The sequence below is a fragment of the Leopardus geoffroyi genome, chromosome D4 (assembly GCF_018350155.1).
Source record: "Leopardus geoffroyi isolate Oge1 chromosome D4, O.geoffroyi_Oge1_pat1.0, whole genome shotgun sequence".
NCBI classification, from domain to species: domain Eukaryota; kingdom Metazoa; phylum Chordata; class Mammalia; order Carnivora; family Felidae; genus Leopardus; species Leopardus geoffroyi.
In genome coordinates, this window is record NC_059342.1 from 87,463,532 (window position 1) to 87,478,773 (window position 15,242).

General features: G+C 50.8%; 2 protein-coding genes across 11 annotated transcripts in view; one reads left to right on the top strand and one right to left on the bottom strand.

The window, feature by feature from the left end:
- KYAT1 (kynurenine aminotransferase 1) overlaps positions 1 to 9,053 on the bottom strand; it is a 34,829-nt gene extending 25,776 nt beyond the window's left edge. Inside the window, exons 1-2 of one of the 7 annotated variants that reach the window (XM_045467628.1) lie at positions 6,906 to 6,941; positions 6,577 to 6,790 (exon numbers count right to left, since the gene is read on the bottom strand). The gene's annotated coding sequence lies outside the window, so the exon portion shown is untranslated. Of the gene's footprint in view, positions 1 to 6,576; positions 7,517 to 8,944 lie in introns of those variants that run through there. The other 6 variants (XM_045467629.1, XM_045467631.1, XM_045467630.1 and 3 more) reach the window with 6 other exon arrangements.
- A 133-nt stretch (positions 9,054 to 9,186) lies between these two features.
- The window catches only part of LRRC8A (leucine rich repeat containing 8 VRAC subunit A), a 30,179-nt gene continuing 24,123 nt past the window's right edge, over positions 9,187 to 15,242 (top strand). For 2 of the 4 annotated variants that reach the window (XM_045467626.1, XM_045467622.1), the window contains exons 1-2: positions 9,187 to 9,296; positions 12,472 to 12,578. The gene's annotated coding sequence lies outside the window, so the exon portion shown is untranslated. Of the gene's footprint in view, positions 9,297 to 9,531; positions 9,989 to 12,471; positions 12,579 to 15,242 lie in introns of those variants that run through there. The other 2 variants (XM_045467623.1, XM_045467624.1) reach the window with 2 other exon arrangements.

Consider the following 15,242-nt stretch of genomic DNA (forward strand, 5'->3'; position numbering starts at 1 on the left):
AGCCTACTTTAGAAAATGCGGGCACCCTGGTGGCTCAGTCAGTTAAGTGTCTGACTCCCGAGTTTGATCCTAGGGTCATTGGATCGAGCCCCGTGTCGGGCTCTGTGCTGAGTGTGGAGCCCACTTGGGATTCTCTCTCTCCCTCTGCCCCTCTTCCCCATTTGCAGGCTCTTTCTCTCTCAAAAAAAAATTTTTTTTGTAAAAAAAAAAAAATGTATCAAGTGGGTGCCTGGGTGGCTCAGTCAGTTAAGCGTCCAACTTCGGCTCAGGTCATGATCTCATGGTTCATGGGTTTGAGCCCCACATTGGGCTCTATGCTGACAGCTCAGAACCTGGAGCCTGCTTCAGATTCTATGTCTCCCTCTCTCTCTGTCCTTCCCCTGCTCACACTCTGTCTCTGTTTCTCTCTTTCAAAAGTAAACATTAAAAATTTTTTTTAAAAAAATGTATCAAGGATAATCTTTAGGGTGGCTCTCCAAAGGAAACAGAATCACTCTCTCGAAGAGATACCCATACTCCCATGTTCATTACATTATTCACAATAGCCAAGATATGGAAACATCCTATGTGTTCACTGATGGATGGATGGATAAAGAAAATGTGGTTTATGCGGGAATGCAAGCTGGTGCAGCCACTCTGGAAACCAGTATGGAGGTTCCTCAAAAAACTAAAAATAGAACTACCTTACTACCCAGCAATTGCACTACTAGGCATTTATCCAAGGGAGACAGATGTGCTGTTTCGAAGGGACACATGCACCCCCATGTTTATAGCAGCACTCTCGACAATAGCCAAAGTATGGAAAGAGCCCAAATGTCCATCAATGGATGAATGGATAAAGAAGATGTGGTTTATATATACAATGGAGTATTACTCGGCAATCAAAAAGAATGAAATCTTGCCTTTTGCAACTACGTGGATGGCACTGGAGGGTATTATGTTAAGTGAAATTAGTAAGAGAAAGACAAATATCATATGCCTTCACTCATATGAGGACTTTAAAAGACAAAACAGATGAACATAAGGGAAGGGAAACAAAAATAATATAAAAACAGGGAGGCGGACAAAGCATAAGAGACTCATAAATATGGAGGACAAACAGAGGGTTACTGGAGGGGTTGTGGGAGGGGGGATGGGCTAAATGGGTAAGGGGCATTAGGGAATCTACTGCTGAAATCATTGTTGCACTAGATGCTAACTAATTTGGATGTAAATTAAAAAAATAAAATTAAAAAAAATTTTTTAAAAGATAGGAAAAAATAAAAAAATAAGGTATACCATTATTATAAACACTATTCGTATTCAAACATAATCTCAACATGACAAGTCATTTGCTCAGAGAGTCCACAGTATCACAGGCAGAAAGCATGAGGTACCTGAGAAAAAAGAATACAAAGGGAGTCCTGGAGGACAGCATAATTACCCCAACTACAATGAAGAAAGAATTCATTTGTTTTATGTGTGGGTGTTTAACATGAGTAAGATTTGACAATGGTTAAGGGGGAGATTCCAAGGAAAAGAAACGGCCAAAGCAAAGACATGTGGCCAGGAAATTATTAAGTTTGTACAAGGAACAGCAAGAACTTTGGGCAGAGAAACGGTAGAGAGCAGTGAGAAACAGAATTACTAAGGTTGGTCATAGTTCTGCTTGTTAGAAAACACACACACATAAAGGAAGGACACAGATTACTTTCGTTGTTTTCAAATGTGATTCCTAAATGTCTTGTAATAAAACTAAAGCACCACACTACATCGTTGTCAAAAACCCAAAACATACACACATGCAAACCCACAAGTGAGGAGATGCAGAGTACTGGTTCCAATGAGTGTAATTCACTGTCCTAGTCTAACTGCAAGGAAAGAATTGAAAGCAAACGCATTCAAAATCCTTCACAGAATGCTAACAGAGGAATATTTAAAAATGGAGTTCCAGAAGCTTGTCATTTGATGTCCTATAATGTTTTAGTGATGTGATTGTCCTCAAGCATGCTATTGTTATGAAACAGGAAATCTGATGTGAACTGGAAAAAAAAGAGAAAGAAAATGTGGTTTATGTATATAACGGAATGTTACCCAGCCTTAAAAAAGAAGGAGCCACTCAGGTGCCCCCGGCACCCCTGTATTGTACAATTTAAATTTGCTAGGAGAGGGGCGCCTGGGTGGCGCAGTCGGTTGAGCGTCCGACTTCAGCCAGGTCACGATCTCGCAGTCCCTGAGTTCGAGCCCCGCGTCGGGCTCTGGGCTGATGGCTCAGAGCCTGGAGCCTGTTTCCGATTCTGTGTCTCCCTCTCTCTCTGCCCCTCCCCCGTTCATGCTCTATCTCTCTCTGTCCCAAAAATAAATAAACATTGAAAAAAAAATTAAAAAAAAAAAATTTGCTAGGAGAGTAGATCTTAAGACTTCTCACCAAGGGGGGGCGGGGGGGGGAGAAAAAAAAGAAAGATAGCTATGTAAAGTGATGGATGTATTAATTAACTTGATTGTGGGAATAACTTCACAATATATACATGTATCAAATCATCATGTATAATTTAAATGTATCACAAACTTAATAATTTTTTAATTTTAATTTTTTTGAGAGAGAGAGAGAGAGAGAGAGAATCCCAGGCAGGCTCCACACTCCACACGGAGCCTGACTTGGGGCTCGATCCCATGACCCTGGGACCTGAGCTGAAATCAAGAGTCGGACACTGTACCGACTGAGCCACCCAGGTCCCTCAAATGTATTACAGTTTTATTTGTCAATTATAACTCAATAAATCGGGGGGGGGGAATTACTGAGAGTAGTTTGAACAATGCTTGCTTTCTAGTTGTGTAACTTAGGATACGGAACAAGAATCTTTTCTCAGCATTGATGAGTGAACACACTCCTTTCTGAGTTTAGATCAACTTCAATTTTATCCCTTGTACTTCAATGTCATGAAGTATATCCGGGAGTTCCTTTAATGTGCCGGCATCACTTCCTCTGGGACACCTTCATCCTTCATCAGAGCCACATTCGTCACCTATGTCGATCAATTTGCCTTCACTAAGGGTCTCTGGTTGCACATCTGGAGTTTCTGGAACAGCAATGAGCTGCTGTGTCAACATCCCCACAACGGGCTATTTCTTTTATCACCCATTGACACTCTGCATTTCTTTGCTGCACTTTTCGTCTTTGTTGGCCGGTTCCTTCATCTGATTATCCGGTTTTGTAGCCTGTCGTCTGGGTTTATCATTGGGAGACAGAGGTCAACACGACCCCGAGCTTTGGGGTCGGTGTGTGAACTGAATACCGTGCACCGTGACCCATCAAGGTCAGGCTTTGGAAGAAGCAATGTGATTAGTCACTGACCACCAAGCACACCCGATATTGCCGTAGTCACGGGTGGACTGAAGGGTAGGAAGGTTTGTACTTCATGCAACTGCTCATAGTTCATAGAACATGGCAACTGAAATCTGAATCGTGTTGTTGAGACGCTGGCGTTATTTCACTGAACCGCGGTGTCTGAAACTCGTTCTGCCGTGCAAAGCAAGGACAGCTTGATCATGTGTGTATTTGTACAGAAGGCTGTTTCCAGGGACACCACTAAATTATTAATAGTGGCTTTCTCTGGGATTGGATTTGGGGTCTTATAAACTTGTATACTTTTTTTTTTTTTTTTTTTTAACAAGGCTGTAAAGCTCTGGAATCAGACAGACCTTGGACTGAAGCCATTTACTAGCCGTGTGACTTTTTGCAAAGTATTAAACCTTTCTGAGAAGCGTGTCTTTTTTGCTTCTAAAGTTTATTTATTTATTTTGAGAGAGAGCAAGGGAGGGGCAGAGAGAGGGGGAGAGAGAGAATCCCAAGCAGGCTCTGCACTGTCAGCGCACGGAGCCCCCACGCAGGGTTCAAACTCACGAGCCGTGGGATCGTGACCTGAGCCGAAATCAAGAGTCGGAGGCTTAACTGACTGAGCCGCTCAGGTGTACCTCCCCACACACTTCTGTTTTTCTAAGAATCATTTCTGTGTAGGAACGACGGTAGCACCTGCCTCACAGAGTTGTAGCGAGAAGCCAGTGAGAGGACACAAGAAAATCGTTTAGCGCGGTACCCGCAGAGAATCTGTGCTCCACAAATGTCGTCATTGTTATCATCAGTCCTCAACTATTAGTCCCATAAGCATTGTAGGCAAGGCAGGCGCTATGGCACCACTGGGGAGGCCAGCCCCGCCTGGAGGGGAGCAGAAATGCACCAGATGACCTTTAGGACACCTTCCAGGGCCGCTCCCCCCGGCCTCTAAGGTCTCAGGCTTCCTTGCTGCCAGGCCAGGGGCTGGGTGCCAGTGGTTAGTGCCCTCCCCCAACACAGAACTCTACCAGCTTGGGCAGATCCTGGGCCACCTCTTGGCCAGCAGGTGAATGACCCCTTGGGAAATGCCTCAGTGACGAAGTCTCTGGTGGCTGATGTCAGCCACGTGTCCCATTGGATCAGTCTTGCCAAGAAGCCCGAGTTAATACCTGATCCAAAGCCCCGGTAGCTGGCCTCTGGAGTTGGCCTGAATGCAGACTATGTTCTGCAGGTTCTGCAGGTTCTATGTTCTCTCCTCTTCCGAGCATACAAATTGTTTGCTTTTGGTTTTTTGTTTGTAACTTTTTATTTTGGGTAGGCTCCATGCCCAACGTGAGGCTTGAACTCATGACCCTGAGATCAAGAGTCGCATGCTCCACCAACTGAGCCAGCCAGGTGCCCCTAATTTGTTTTCGAATAGACGTCTGTGGCCCTGCCCTGCATGCCCCCAGTCTGATCTCCCTGGCAGGGTCCAGTCTCAGCCCTGCCTCGTCTCTCCCTCCGTGTCCACTTGGGACTTCCTCTGAACTCAGAGATCACCTACTCTACATCTGACCCCTGCACTTCTGTAATCTTTTTTTTTTAATTATTATTATTTTTTTTAATGTCTATTTATTTTTGAGAGAAGGAGAGAGACAGAGCATGAGCGGGGGAGGGGCAGACAGAGAGGGAGACACAGAATCCAAAGCAGGCTCCAGGCTCTGAGCTGTCAGCACAGAGCCTGATGTGGGGCTCGAACTCACAGATCGTGAGATCATGACCTGAGCCGAAGTCGGACACTTAACTGACTGAGCCACCCAGGTGCCCCAGCACTTCTGTAATCTTGACAAAAACCTAGTAGGAAGGCACTATCATCCCTATTTTTCTCAAAGGAGAACAAAAAGGTCATTCAGCTGAGAGCCTACTTTGGGATTCAAATCTTAGGGTTCGCAGGCTTCCAAAGTCCAAAGTCTTGCCCCAAACATCCCTCTTTTCAGGAGGTGGGTATTGACCTCTGTTGGCTCCCCGGGGGACTGGAGTCATGTCCTTTGGGCTTCCATACCACATGGCAGCTTGCGAGGCAAGCAAGGGTATTTTGGCTTGGGCCCACATCACCTAAGCCCATTCTATGCAATACAGAGAGTTGGTTTCAGTGTTTCTCAAAAGGGGCACACTTAGTATTTGGGGTGAGTCAGTTCTCTACTGGGAAGATCTATCCGGTGTTTGGAAGGATGTTTAGCATCCTCTGGGCTCAAAACGTCAGATGCTCCCAGTTACTGAGAAAACAGAAATGATGGTGCCTCTGGAGAAGGGGCCTGGGGAAGGGGTACCGTGCCCAGGCAAGACCAGCCTGTTCCACGAACAATCCCAGAAAATGAAAGCTTGGACATGGATGGAGTGGTCCCAAGCTCCACTCTGGACCGTGCTCATTCCATGCCACAAGCCAGATCTCTAGGCTCAGTTTCCTTGTCTGTACAAGGCGATAGCCATAATGCAGTCATTCACAGAAAGCATTCAAGACAGGTCCTGGCCCACAGGAACCCATCAATAAGAAGCTGTTGACACTGAAACAAATATGGTGTCCATGAAAATTAGTTAATCAAGCAGGGCAACAAAGTCTCATGCCAGAAAATGAATTTTGACTTTTCTTCCTCTCTCTCTCTCTCTCTCTCTCTCTCTCTCTCTCTCAAATCTAAAAGCAGATAATCCCTACAAGACACATGTTTCCTGAAAACTTGTTGAGTCAATGGTTCTGACCCAAGGGAAGTGACAACTTGTCTGGAGAGATCTAACAAGCACACTGACTTACACATAGTTTTCCCTAGACTTTGGAACCGGCAAAGGAGAGAGAGAAATGACTTCTGAAGCCCAGAGGCAGGTTTCTGGGCCAGGGGGGTTGGTGGGTGGAGATCCTGAGTAAGACAGACAGGAGGTAGCCCACTCCTTCCTCCTGGCACAGGACCCAGATCCAAAATCGAAACCTCACTCTTTAAGGTAGTTTTACACATGGGAGAAAATATATATGTTTATACATTTATTTTTTTCAATTTAAAAAATTATTTTTTTTAATAAAGGAAGGGTCTTTTTTTTTTTTTTTTTTTTTGAGTACTCCAACATGGGACTCAGACTCACAATCCTGAGATTAAGACTCCCATGCTCTACCAACTCAGCCACCAAGGTGCCCCTCTATGTTTATATATTTAATGCCTGGCAAGAACATTAGAAACAGTCATACCAGTTTTACAGATGGAGAAACTAAGGCTCAGAGCAGGGAAATGACTTACCCAAAGTCAGAGTCCTAGAAAATCACAGAAGGACCCCAGCTGTAAATCCAGAGCTTACACTGCTGTCCAGGAATGAGGAAGCAGAATGACCATCTGGTAGTTTTTTCAAGGATCTGGCAGTGCCGTCTGGCAGTGGGATGTGGCCCCACGTCGGCTGGGGCAGGAGTACCTCTCCCACCGTAGCTGGTGTGACTTTGCCCAGCTGGCTACAGAACTATACAGAACCAGGGGGGAAGGGGAGGGGTCATGGCCAGCACTCAACCTGAGAAACCAAGCGGGCTTAAGCAGCCTGGAAGACGGGAGCCCCCAGTGCTGACGCCTTTACTCACGAGGGCAGAGTTTCTGCTTACAGCAAATTGGCCGCCAATCTGGAGGCCGGAGGAATTTGGGGGATGGGGTGGGGGTGGGGTCTGTGTGGGAGGTGGGTGTGTCCGTAAAGAACTTCCTCCTTTCTATGAACTCTCCCCTGTTCCTTTGTCGCCCCCACCTGTATTATAAAATCAGGGCATCCTCCTGTTTGGAGCTGCACCAAAGGTGAAGTGTAGAGTGGAGGGTGGAAAAGCCACAGATGTGGTCCTGAGAAGGCATTCTCCAGGAGCAAGGAGTGATTCGTGCAGAAGCCAGACTGAACATTTCCAACCTGTGCGGTCTCTGATCATGTGGGTCACCGCTCTGCTTGGGTCTCTGGTCTCATCGTTCCTCCTTCCGGACACCCTGCCCATCTTTCAGACACAGATTAAGTTACCTACTTTGAGACGCCCTCTCTGACTCCACCCGGACGGACGGAGCCAGATGCCCCTGCCACTGTACAACTACGACCTGAGCTTCCATCCACCACAGAGCTCATCAGGGACGTTAACTGCTGGGTTGTCCGTCACCCTCACTAGACTCCAGGGACAGGAACCGTGTATCCTGTTCCCCACCAGATCCTCAGTCTCTGGCAGCTCAACCAGAAGCGTAGGTCTCTCAAAGCATTAGTGCCTGGAGGCTGAGGGAGAGACCCAGGAGCCCCGCAACCTCTGTCAGTGAAGTGGAGGAGTCAGGCCTTGTGGGGACCCTCTTTGGGCAACTTCCTTAATTTCTCTATGCTTCACTTACTGATCTGTAAAATGGGATGGATCTGCGTGTAATGCACAGGGTAGGACAGGTGGGAGCACCGGTGGCAGGGGTGGTGGTCATGACTGTTAGCTCTATAGATGGGGACATGGAGGCTCAGGGAGGGATATGCCAGGTTCACAGCCCCCAAGATGGATGGGGACAAGCCTTGGACTCCAGTCTGGGCTCTGGCCCCCAGTGTTTCTTCTCTTCGTTCTATTCTTGTTCTACCTGCTCAGCCAGTAAATAGCCACTCAACAGTTACTGGGTACTTACGGTGTGCCAGACTCCACACTGGCTGTTGTGTGGTTAATAACAAAAAAGCTTCCCGCTAAGAAGTGGGGCCTGGAGACCATGGGCATTAAGGGTAAAACCCTCCAGGGCTCAAATTCCAGCTTCTCCTCTTGCTGGCCGTGAGATATTACTAAAGTCCCTAATCTCTGAGCCTATTTCCTCCTCTCACGACAAGGGAAAAATCGGACCTTCCAGCAGGAGGGCTGAAACCAGGCACTGGCTCCACACTTGATGGATGCCAGTAGTTATTATCTTACACATCATCTTACTCAAAAAATAACTAACCTGTGCACATGCTGGTAAATTCTCCCTAACTCTTACCCAGGACTCCAACTCTGTCCGAGGCCACCACAGTTAAAACTTCTTGCGCATTTTACCAGACGCCTGCTGCACACACCCGCAGACACGCACACTCCTTACACACGTTCTTTTACACAAACTGTAGCGCCGATCTACGCTGTTCTTTTGCCCTTTCCTGTTTTTTTAAAGTCTAAGGTATCTTGGAACTCGTTCGATGTTAGTGCATATTGAACATTTTTCGTTTTAGTGGCTGCACAGCATTCCACTGTATGGATTATTTCTTAATGTGGTTGCTGTTACTATCATCAGTGTGGGAACTGCGAGGACTCGGGCTCCATAGAGCTGTGTCCCGGCTCTGCCTATAAATGACCTAGTTACCTGGGGCTCCATGCTCCCCACAGGTACTATCAAGGGGGATGGGGGGTGTAGGATATGGGTGCAGAGGACCTGCCTGGCAGGTTCCCAGCGTCCAAGTGCGGGTCAGCGTCCAGCGCGTGCAATTTATCCCCCCGGGCAGCTCCAGGTTGGGTTAAGATTTCGGCGCAGCCACTCCGCCGTACCAGCAGCACCAAACGCAGCGAGTTTTCTGGCACAAACGATCTCGGAACCGGTTAACAGGTCGTCCGGCCTCGGCACCCGGCATCGGAGCAGCAGCAACGCGCAGGCACCGGATACTCACCCCGGCCTCGGCGGCTTTACCGCTCGTCCCCCGGCGAGCCCCGAAGGTTACAGCAGTCCCTGTCCCTTTAAGGGGGCCGAGTCCGGGTTCCGCTACTTCCGCCCCAAACCAACATGGCGCCAGTAGGGAGCCGAGGGTGTGAAGGCACGGAGAGAACTCCCGTCAAAAAAATGGCGACGCCCTAGCTGCCGCGCTTGAGCCGGCGGTGACGTCACTTCCGGGGCGGAGGAGGTTGAGTGGTGCAGTGAGGGACAAACAAAAGGAGGCGCCGGAGGGGCGCAGCGGCCGGCGGCGGGACGGAGCGGCCGGGGCGCGGGGCTGCCTGCTGGGCAGCCGGACCCGACGGGACAAGGTGAGTAGGTGGGGTGGGGAAAGGGGCGCGAACTGTCACCTTTAGAAACCCACTCCTACCCGCCCCCAACCAGCTGCCCGGCCCCGGCGCCCCGGGCAGCTTGGGCTCTGCCCGCCCGGGCTGGCTCCCTGGGGGCCCCCGCCGCGGCTCAATTTGGCCCACCTCCAGGCTCCCGGGTAGTCCAGGTCTCCGGGACCCCACCCTCTCCCCGGTGCCGGGGCGCGCGAGCCCCCTCCCAGGCACCCCAGTGCCTCCCTGTGCTCTACAGACCGGGAGTTTCCGCCTGGGCTCCCCCAGGTCCCCTTGTCATCCCCTGGGTTTCCCTCAGATCCTAACCTCTACACGCACACACTCCCCCCTTGCTAGAGGTTCCACCTCTGAGCTTTCTGCTTGGCAGCTTTCATTTCGTTTTCAGAGGTTTCCCCTGTTCTCTTCTCCTGGGCTCCTGGCCCCGGGACCCCTCCCTCCTTTTGATCAGGCGGGAATAGTGCCCTGACTTGGGGGGCAGGATCCCTGGCCAAGATCTTGGGCCCCCGTGTGAACAGGGGTTCCTAGGAAGAATGGTTCAGGGTCCTAGACTCCAGGCCCTGCCCACGTCCTGTGCATCCATATGGGCCTGAGAACCAGATCTGATGCGGTCCAGGCTGGAGATCCAGCAAAGTTGGTTACCAGGCTGAAGGAGCATGGCCGAGGTGGCTGGGGTTCATGATGATTCTGCTTCTTTTATTGACTGCTTCTTCCCCTTGGTCTGGACTGTAGTGAACCAAGATTCGGCTGGTTCTCAGCTGATGCAACTACTGCCTTTTTTGGGAAGGAGGAGAGATGGTTGGGGGGGGTGGTGTCCAACAGCCTTCTGATCAGGACTTGGCTGGAAGGGTGGGGCTGATCACACTCCTCTGATGCTTCTTCCCCAGTTCTACTCCAGGAAGACTTTTGAGAATGAGGTGTGAGGATGAGGAGGGAGAGAGCTTGGGGAGGGAAAGGGAATTTGGGCCTAGATTGTGGAGGAGGGATTCGGTGCAGCCGAAAGGCTTCCATGGGTCTCTCCCACCTTTTCCATTAGGAGTTTCTTTAACCCCTCTGAACAGAGAGACCAGCAGTCAGACCGACTGGAGGCAGGAGGAGGAGGAGGTCTGCTATTGGCGATACTTCCTGTGGAGGGGGTTGGGGGGGGGTGGGAGTTTGTTCAGAGGGACTGGGCAGTGCCCATAGCTCAGTCACACTGAACATTGCCTTCGTGAAGGTCAAGTCTTTCTCTGGCTCTGGAGGGAAGGCAATGACTTGTTCTGGAGGGCTGGAGAGATGCTGGGGCATGAATTAAGGGCCTCTGCCTCCCTGTCTTCCCGGTCTTAGTGGTGCTTTGGGGTAGGGTCTAATATCTCTCTGCCGTCCAGGGCACAGAGCAGGGGCCCAAGAAATGTTTGTGACTCTTGCCCCCAATCTCCCTCCTCCCCCAAACTCAACCATATGCTTTTGTGCTCCATCCCTTGGGCACACCCACTAGGAAGCAGTTTCCTCTGCAAACTTTGAGTGGCCTTTCTAGACAGGAGAGGGTCCTGAGGACTGCCCCAGTAGGTCAGAACGTGGGGAAGTGGCTGGGCCTTGGGTTGCTATCTGGCTTGGCCTGGACCTCACCTGTAGGAGCTGGAGGGAAGGGATTGGCCTGGTTCCTGACTGCCTCTCCTGAGAGTGGCGGTGATTCCACATTTTCACATGGGGACACTGAAGCACAGGTTAATGGTCTAAGACCTCATGAGAAGTCGGGTGGCCCTAGAGCCCAGTACACCATGTCTCTATCCCTTGATTCATCCAGCCAGCCAGCCAGCCAGCCAGCTATTCCTTAGTCAGTGCCTGGCCTGGACCAGAAATGATGCGAGAGAACATGGTCCCTGGCCTCCTCTGAGCTGCAGTCTGGGAGGAGAGGCAGGCAGGAAAACGTTGATACAATGGCCAGCGTAATAATAGAAATATTACAGAGGAAGGAGGCATTAGCTCAGGGTGAATATGTTGGGAGTGTGCAGTGTGTGTTTCCTGGAAGAGGTGAGACTAGAAGAATCAGTGACAGGGAGTCCTGAGGCCTGACTTCTGGTCCGGGCTGTGCCCTGGGCAAGTGACTGGGCTGCCCAGCCTCAGTGGGTATCCTGTCCTTGAGAAGGGTGGGGTGGCTTAGAGTCTGGCTTAGTGGCCTCCGTGCCTTTACAGCTCTAGGTGTTTTACTGCTAGTGGCCGTCTCCCTTGTGTGGATTTGCTGGGTTATTGACTTCTGTACCTCTCCTCTGGGTTGGAGACTGTCTTCTGCTTCTTTCCTCCCAGCATGGTGCCTAGCACTGAGTAGGTGTCTTTACATGCTTACTGGCATAAGTCGTTAAAAGGCTCCACAGTCCCTCTTAGAGCCATTTGAGTCCCTTTGTCTGCCCGTGCACTCCCCACCTGCACTCCCTCCTTCCTGTTAACTCCTGCATATCCTTTGGCCTTTCCCGATGGCTGGGGGCCACAGTCTCAACTCCTAGTGGTCTGGATACTCCCCCTTACCCCTACTGTAGTCTGATCACACTTCTGTTCCCACCCTGCTAACTTGTCTTTTCCAGTCTTGTGAATGGTTTTGAGCAGAGTGCCTCGCGTGTTTAGATACTCACTAAATGCTTCCTGACTAACAGGTGCTAGCTGGGTTTTGTGTATGCGTCGAACTCGTGTGTCTGGGCTGAAGCTGTGCCTTTGCCTGGACTCAGCTCGCCCCACGGGAACTCACGTCCCGTCACTTCCCACCTCCGGTCCTAGATCTAGCCAGGCAGAACCACTCAGCGTTGTCTAGATGTCGCGTTCTCTCCCTTCCAGGCGAACTTGTACTCTTTCTCCAACCTCTGCTCTTCCTTAGAAGTCAACTCAGGTGACACCTTTCCCAGGGAGCCTTCTCTGACCCCACCGCTCTGGGTCTCATGCTTCCTCTGGGTCCCCGTAGCTTCCGGGTACCCCCAGCAGAGCCCTGGGCTCCCAAGAGCTGACTGTAATCGTTGCCTTGGCGTCTCCCAGTAGGCTGTCTGGTTCTCTCTTGTCACCCCAGAGCCCAGTCCGGGACCTGGCACTGAGCAAGCACTCAGAAAATATTGGCAGCACAGCAGGTAACTCTTGATAGCCACACACATCCCTGCTGACAGTAGCTCTTGCTTCCTCGTAGGGAGGCAGCTTCCATGGAGCGAGAGGAATGCCAGGACCCTGCCCAGACAGACGTGGGCCAGCCTCAGCACCGACAGCCAGCACGCAGATAGCAGAACCGTCCAAGGGGTAAGGACTGGGCCCCCCCTCCCCCCCGCCCCCCGCCGCCAGGCCAGCCTCCAGTCAGGTGTCTGCCCCAGCCGAGGGGGCAAAGGGCAGTATCTCCATCTCTGCGGTCCTTTGCTATTCTTACTACGGGTCCAGGGCATCTAGGGCAAAGGTGGCAGGAGAGAATTCTTCTTCCTCCTCCCGACTCCGTGGCCAGCTGAGGAGTATGTGGTAGCTGTACCTCAAACGCCAACATTAGGTTTCCTTGCGAACCTCTGTTTTTTGTCTCCCCCAGCCCAGATCTTGTCGGTCTGACTTGTTAACCGGACCGTCCTGCGACCACATTTCCCAAGGTGTTGTTCCGTGGCACGCCCGTACCTGTGGTCGCAGTGGTTGGATGACTCTGGGAAACAACTTGACCTTGCTGTGGGGCTTCTTAGCCTTGACCGCATCGAAGGGAGCACGATGAGTCTCTGAGAGGGGGCCGGCAAAGTTGCGCATCGCCACAGTTAATTGATCACGTGGACGTCTTTGGGGACTGGGGTTCCTTGACCCACGCTTTGGAAAACAGTTCCCAAAGGTGGGAAAGTGCGCTGGTTGGGACCCAGACTTCATAGTCTGGGATGTGGGTCTGGTGAGTGACTGTGGGCCAGCCGCTGTACCTCTCTGAGCCTCTGTTCCCTTAGCCATAAAAAGGTGATGATTTTAGAACCTCATCTTGCTTTAAATATGTTGATAAAGGGAAGGCACTTAGCAGCGTGTGTCCCAGGACGTGTCTTATAACCTTAGCGGGTACGTACGTGGATAGATTGCTGTATCATTTGTAAAACGCACCCTTGTCAATGATTTCCTCTGATCATTTGGGGAAACTCAGGCAGTGGCCTTCATCCCTCGTTTATAGATGTGGGAACTAAAGCTCAAAGTGGGGAAAGTTGCCCAAGAGTTCAGGAAGGCAGGCGGGGATGTGGGGCTGGAACCAGATCCTGGAATCCTGAGCCAGGGTCCTTTGTTCTGTGCCCCAGGCCTCGCTGCATCCACCTGTCACCTCAGCTTTTTGTTAAGGAGGGCCTGGCCCTCCCCAGCCTGGATTTTAAAAGAAACAGTAATTTTTTTTTTTTTTTTTTAACTGTCAGCAGAGTTGCATGTTCATTATATGTTTTTATAACATTTTGATTTTGATGTCACGGAAAGCGAAAGTCTCCCGCCATCCCATCTCCGGAGAGGTGAATGGCGAGGAGGGTATCATTCCACATGTGGTGTTACTATTTGCTTATTTTCCCCATGTCAAGTCTTGCTAGGGCGGCTGGTTCACAGCTTGCTCGTCTCATTTCCTGGTTCCCGCAGGCCCTCTTTCCCAGGCACGGGGGATCCGTGTGTGAGTCCCGTGTGTGAGTCCCCATCAGCACACCCCCACTGCCCCCATCCTCACCTTTCTGGGGTTTTGAGCTGTTAGCGCATTGATAACAGCACCGAGGGGGGTAGGAAATACCTGGTGTGTGATTTTGTGGACTCTCCTGTTTATTGAGACAAGGTCAGCAAACCCCAGCCCTGCCCTGTAGGAGTTTCCTGTTGGTTTTGAGGAACTCTACCTCCTGGAGAGGAAGGGGAAGCCTGAGCCAAAGTTCTTCTGGCCAGGGACGAGTAGGAAGCAGCAGGTCCTACTTATCTGAGATCAGAAATCCTCCTCTGTGCCAGGGACAGCTTGGAGAGAACGGCCTGGGCTGGCCTGAGAGGTTTCGGCCTCCTCTGTCTACCTAGGGCAGGGGCCAGGTTGGGGGGGTTGGAAGGGACATGCACGAATTGCTGTGTTGCCTGAATCTGGCCTTGACTCACTGACCCTGGCAATTCCTGGGGGAAGTCTTGGTCCCTTTGGAATGCTCCTATTGGGTTTTGTTTTGTTTTGTTTTGTTTTATTTTTAAGATTTTATTTTGGGGGCGCCTGGGTGGTGCAGTCGGTTGAGCGTCCGACTTCAGCCAGGTCACGATCTCGCGGTCCGTGAGTTCGAGCCCCGCGTCAGGCTCTGGGCTGATGGCTCAGAGCCTGGAGCCTGTTTCCGATTCTGTGTCTCCCTCTCTCTCTGCCCCTCCCCCGTTCATGCTCTGTCTCTCTCTGTCCCCCCCCAAAAAAAATAAAATAAATAAACGTTGAAAAAAAAAAAGATTTTATTTTGGGGGCATCTGGGTGGCTCAGTCAGTTAAACATCCAACTTTTGGCTCAGGTCATGATCTCGCAGTCCGTGAGTTCAAGCACCGTGTGGGGCTCTGTGCCGACAGGTCAGAGCCTGGAGCCTGCTTCAGATTCTGTGTCTCCCCCTCTCTGTGCCCCTACCCCACTTATACTCTGCCCCTCCCTCCCTCCCTCCCTCCCTCCCTCCCTCTCTCTCTCTCTCTCTCTCTCTCTCTCTCTCAAAAATAAACATTAAAAAAATTTTTTTAAAGATTTTGTTTTTAAGTAAACTCTACACCCAACACGGGGCTCGAACTCACAACCCCAAAATCAAGAGTCACATGCTCCACCGACTGAGCCAGCCAGATGCCCCTCTCCTTTCAGGTTTTAACCTTGACGGTGGGCAGGGGAGGAGAAGGCAGAGGGCCTGCCCTGTGACCCGGGTCTGAAGGTGCTCTGTTGGGGCAGGAGGGATTTCAGGCCTGGCAGCCTGGTTTTGTGGTCTGGCAGGGTCGAGC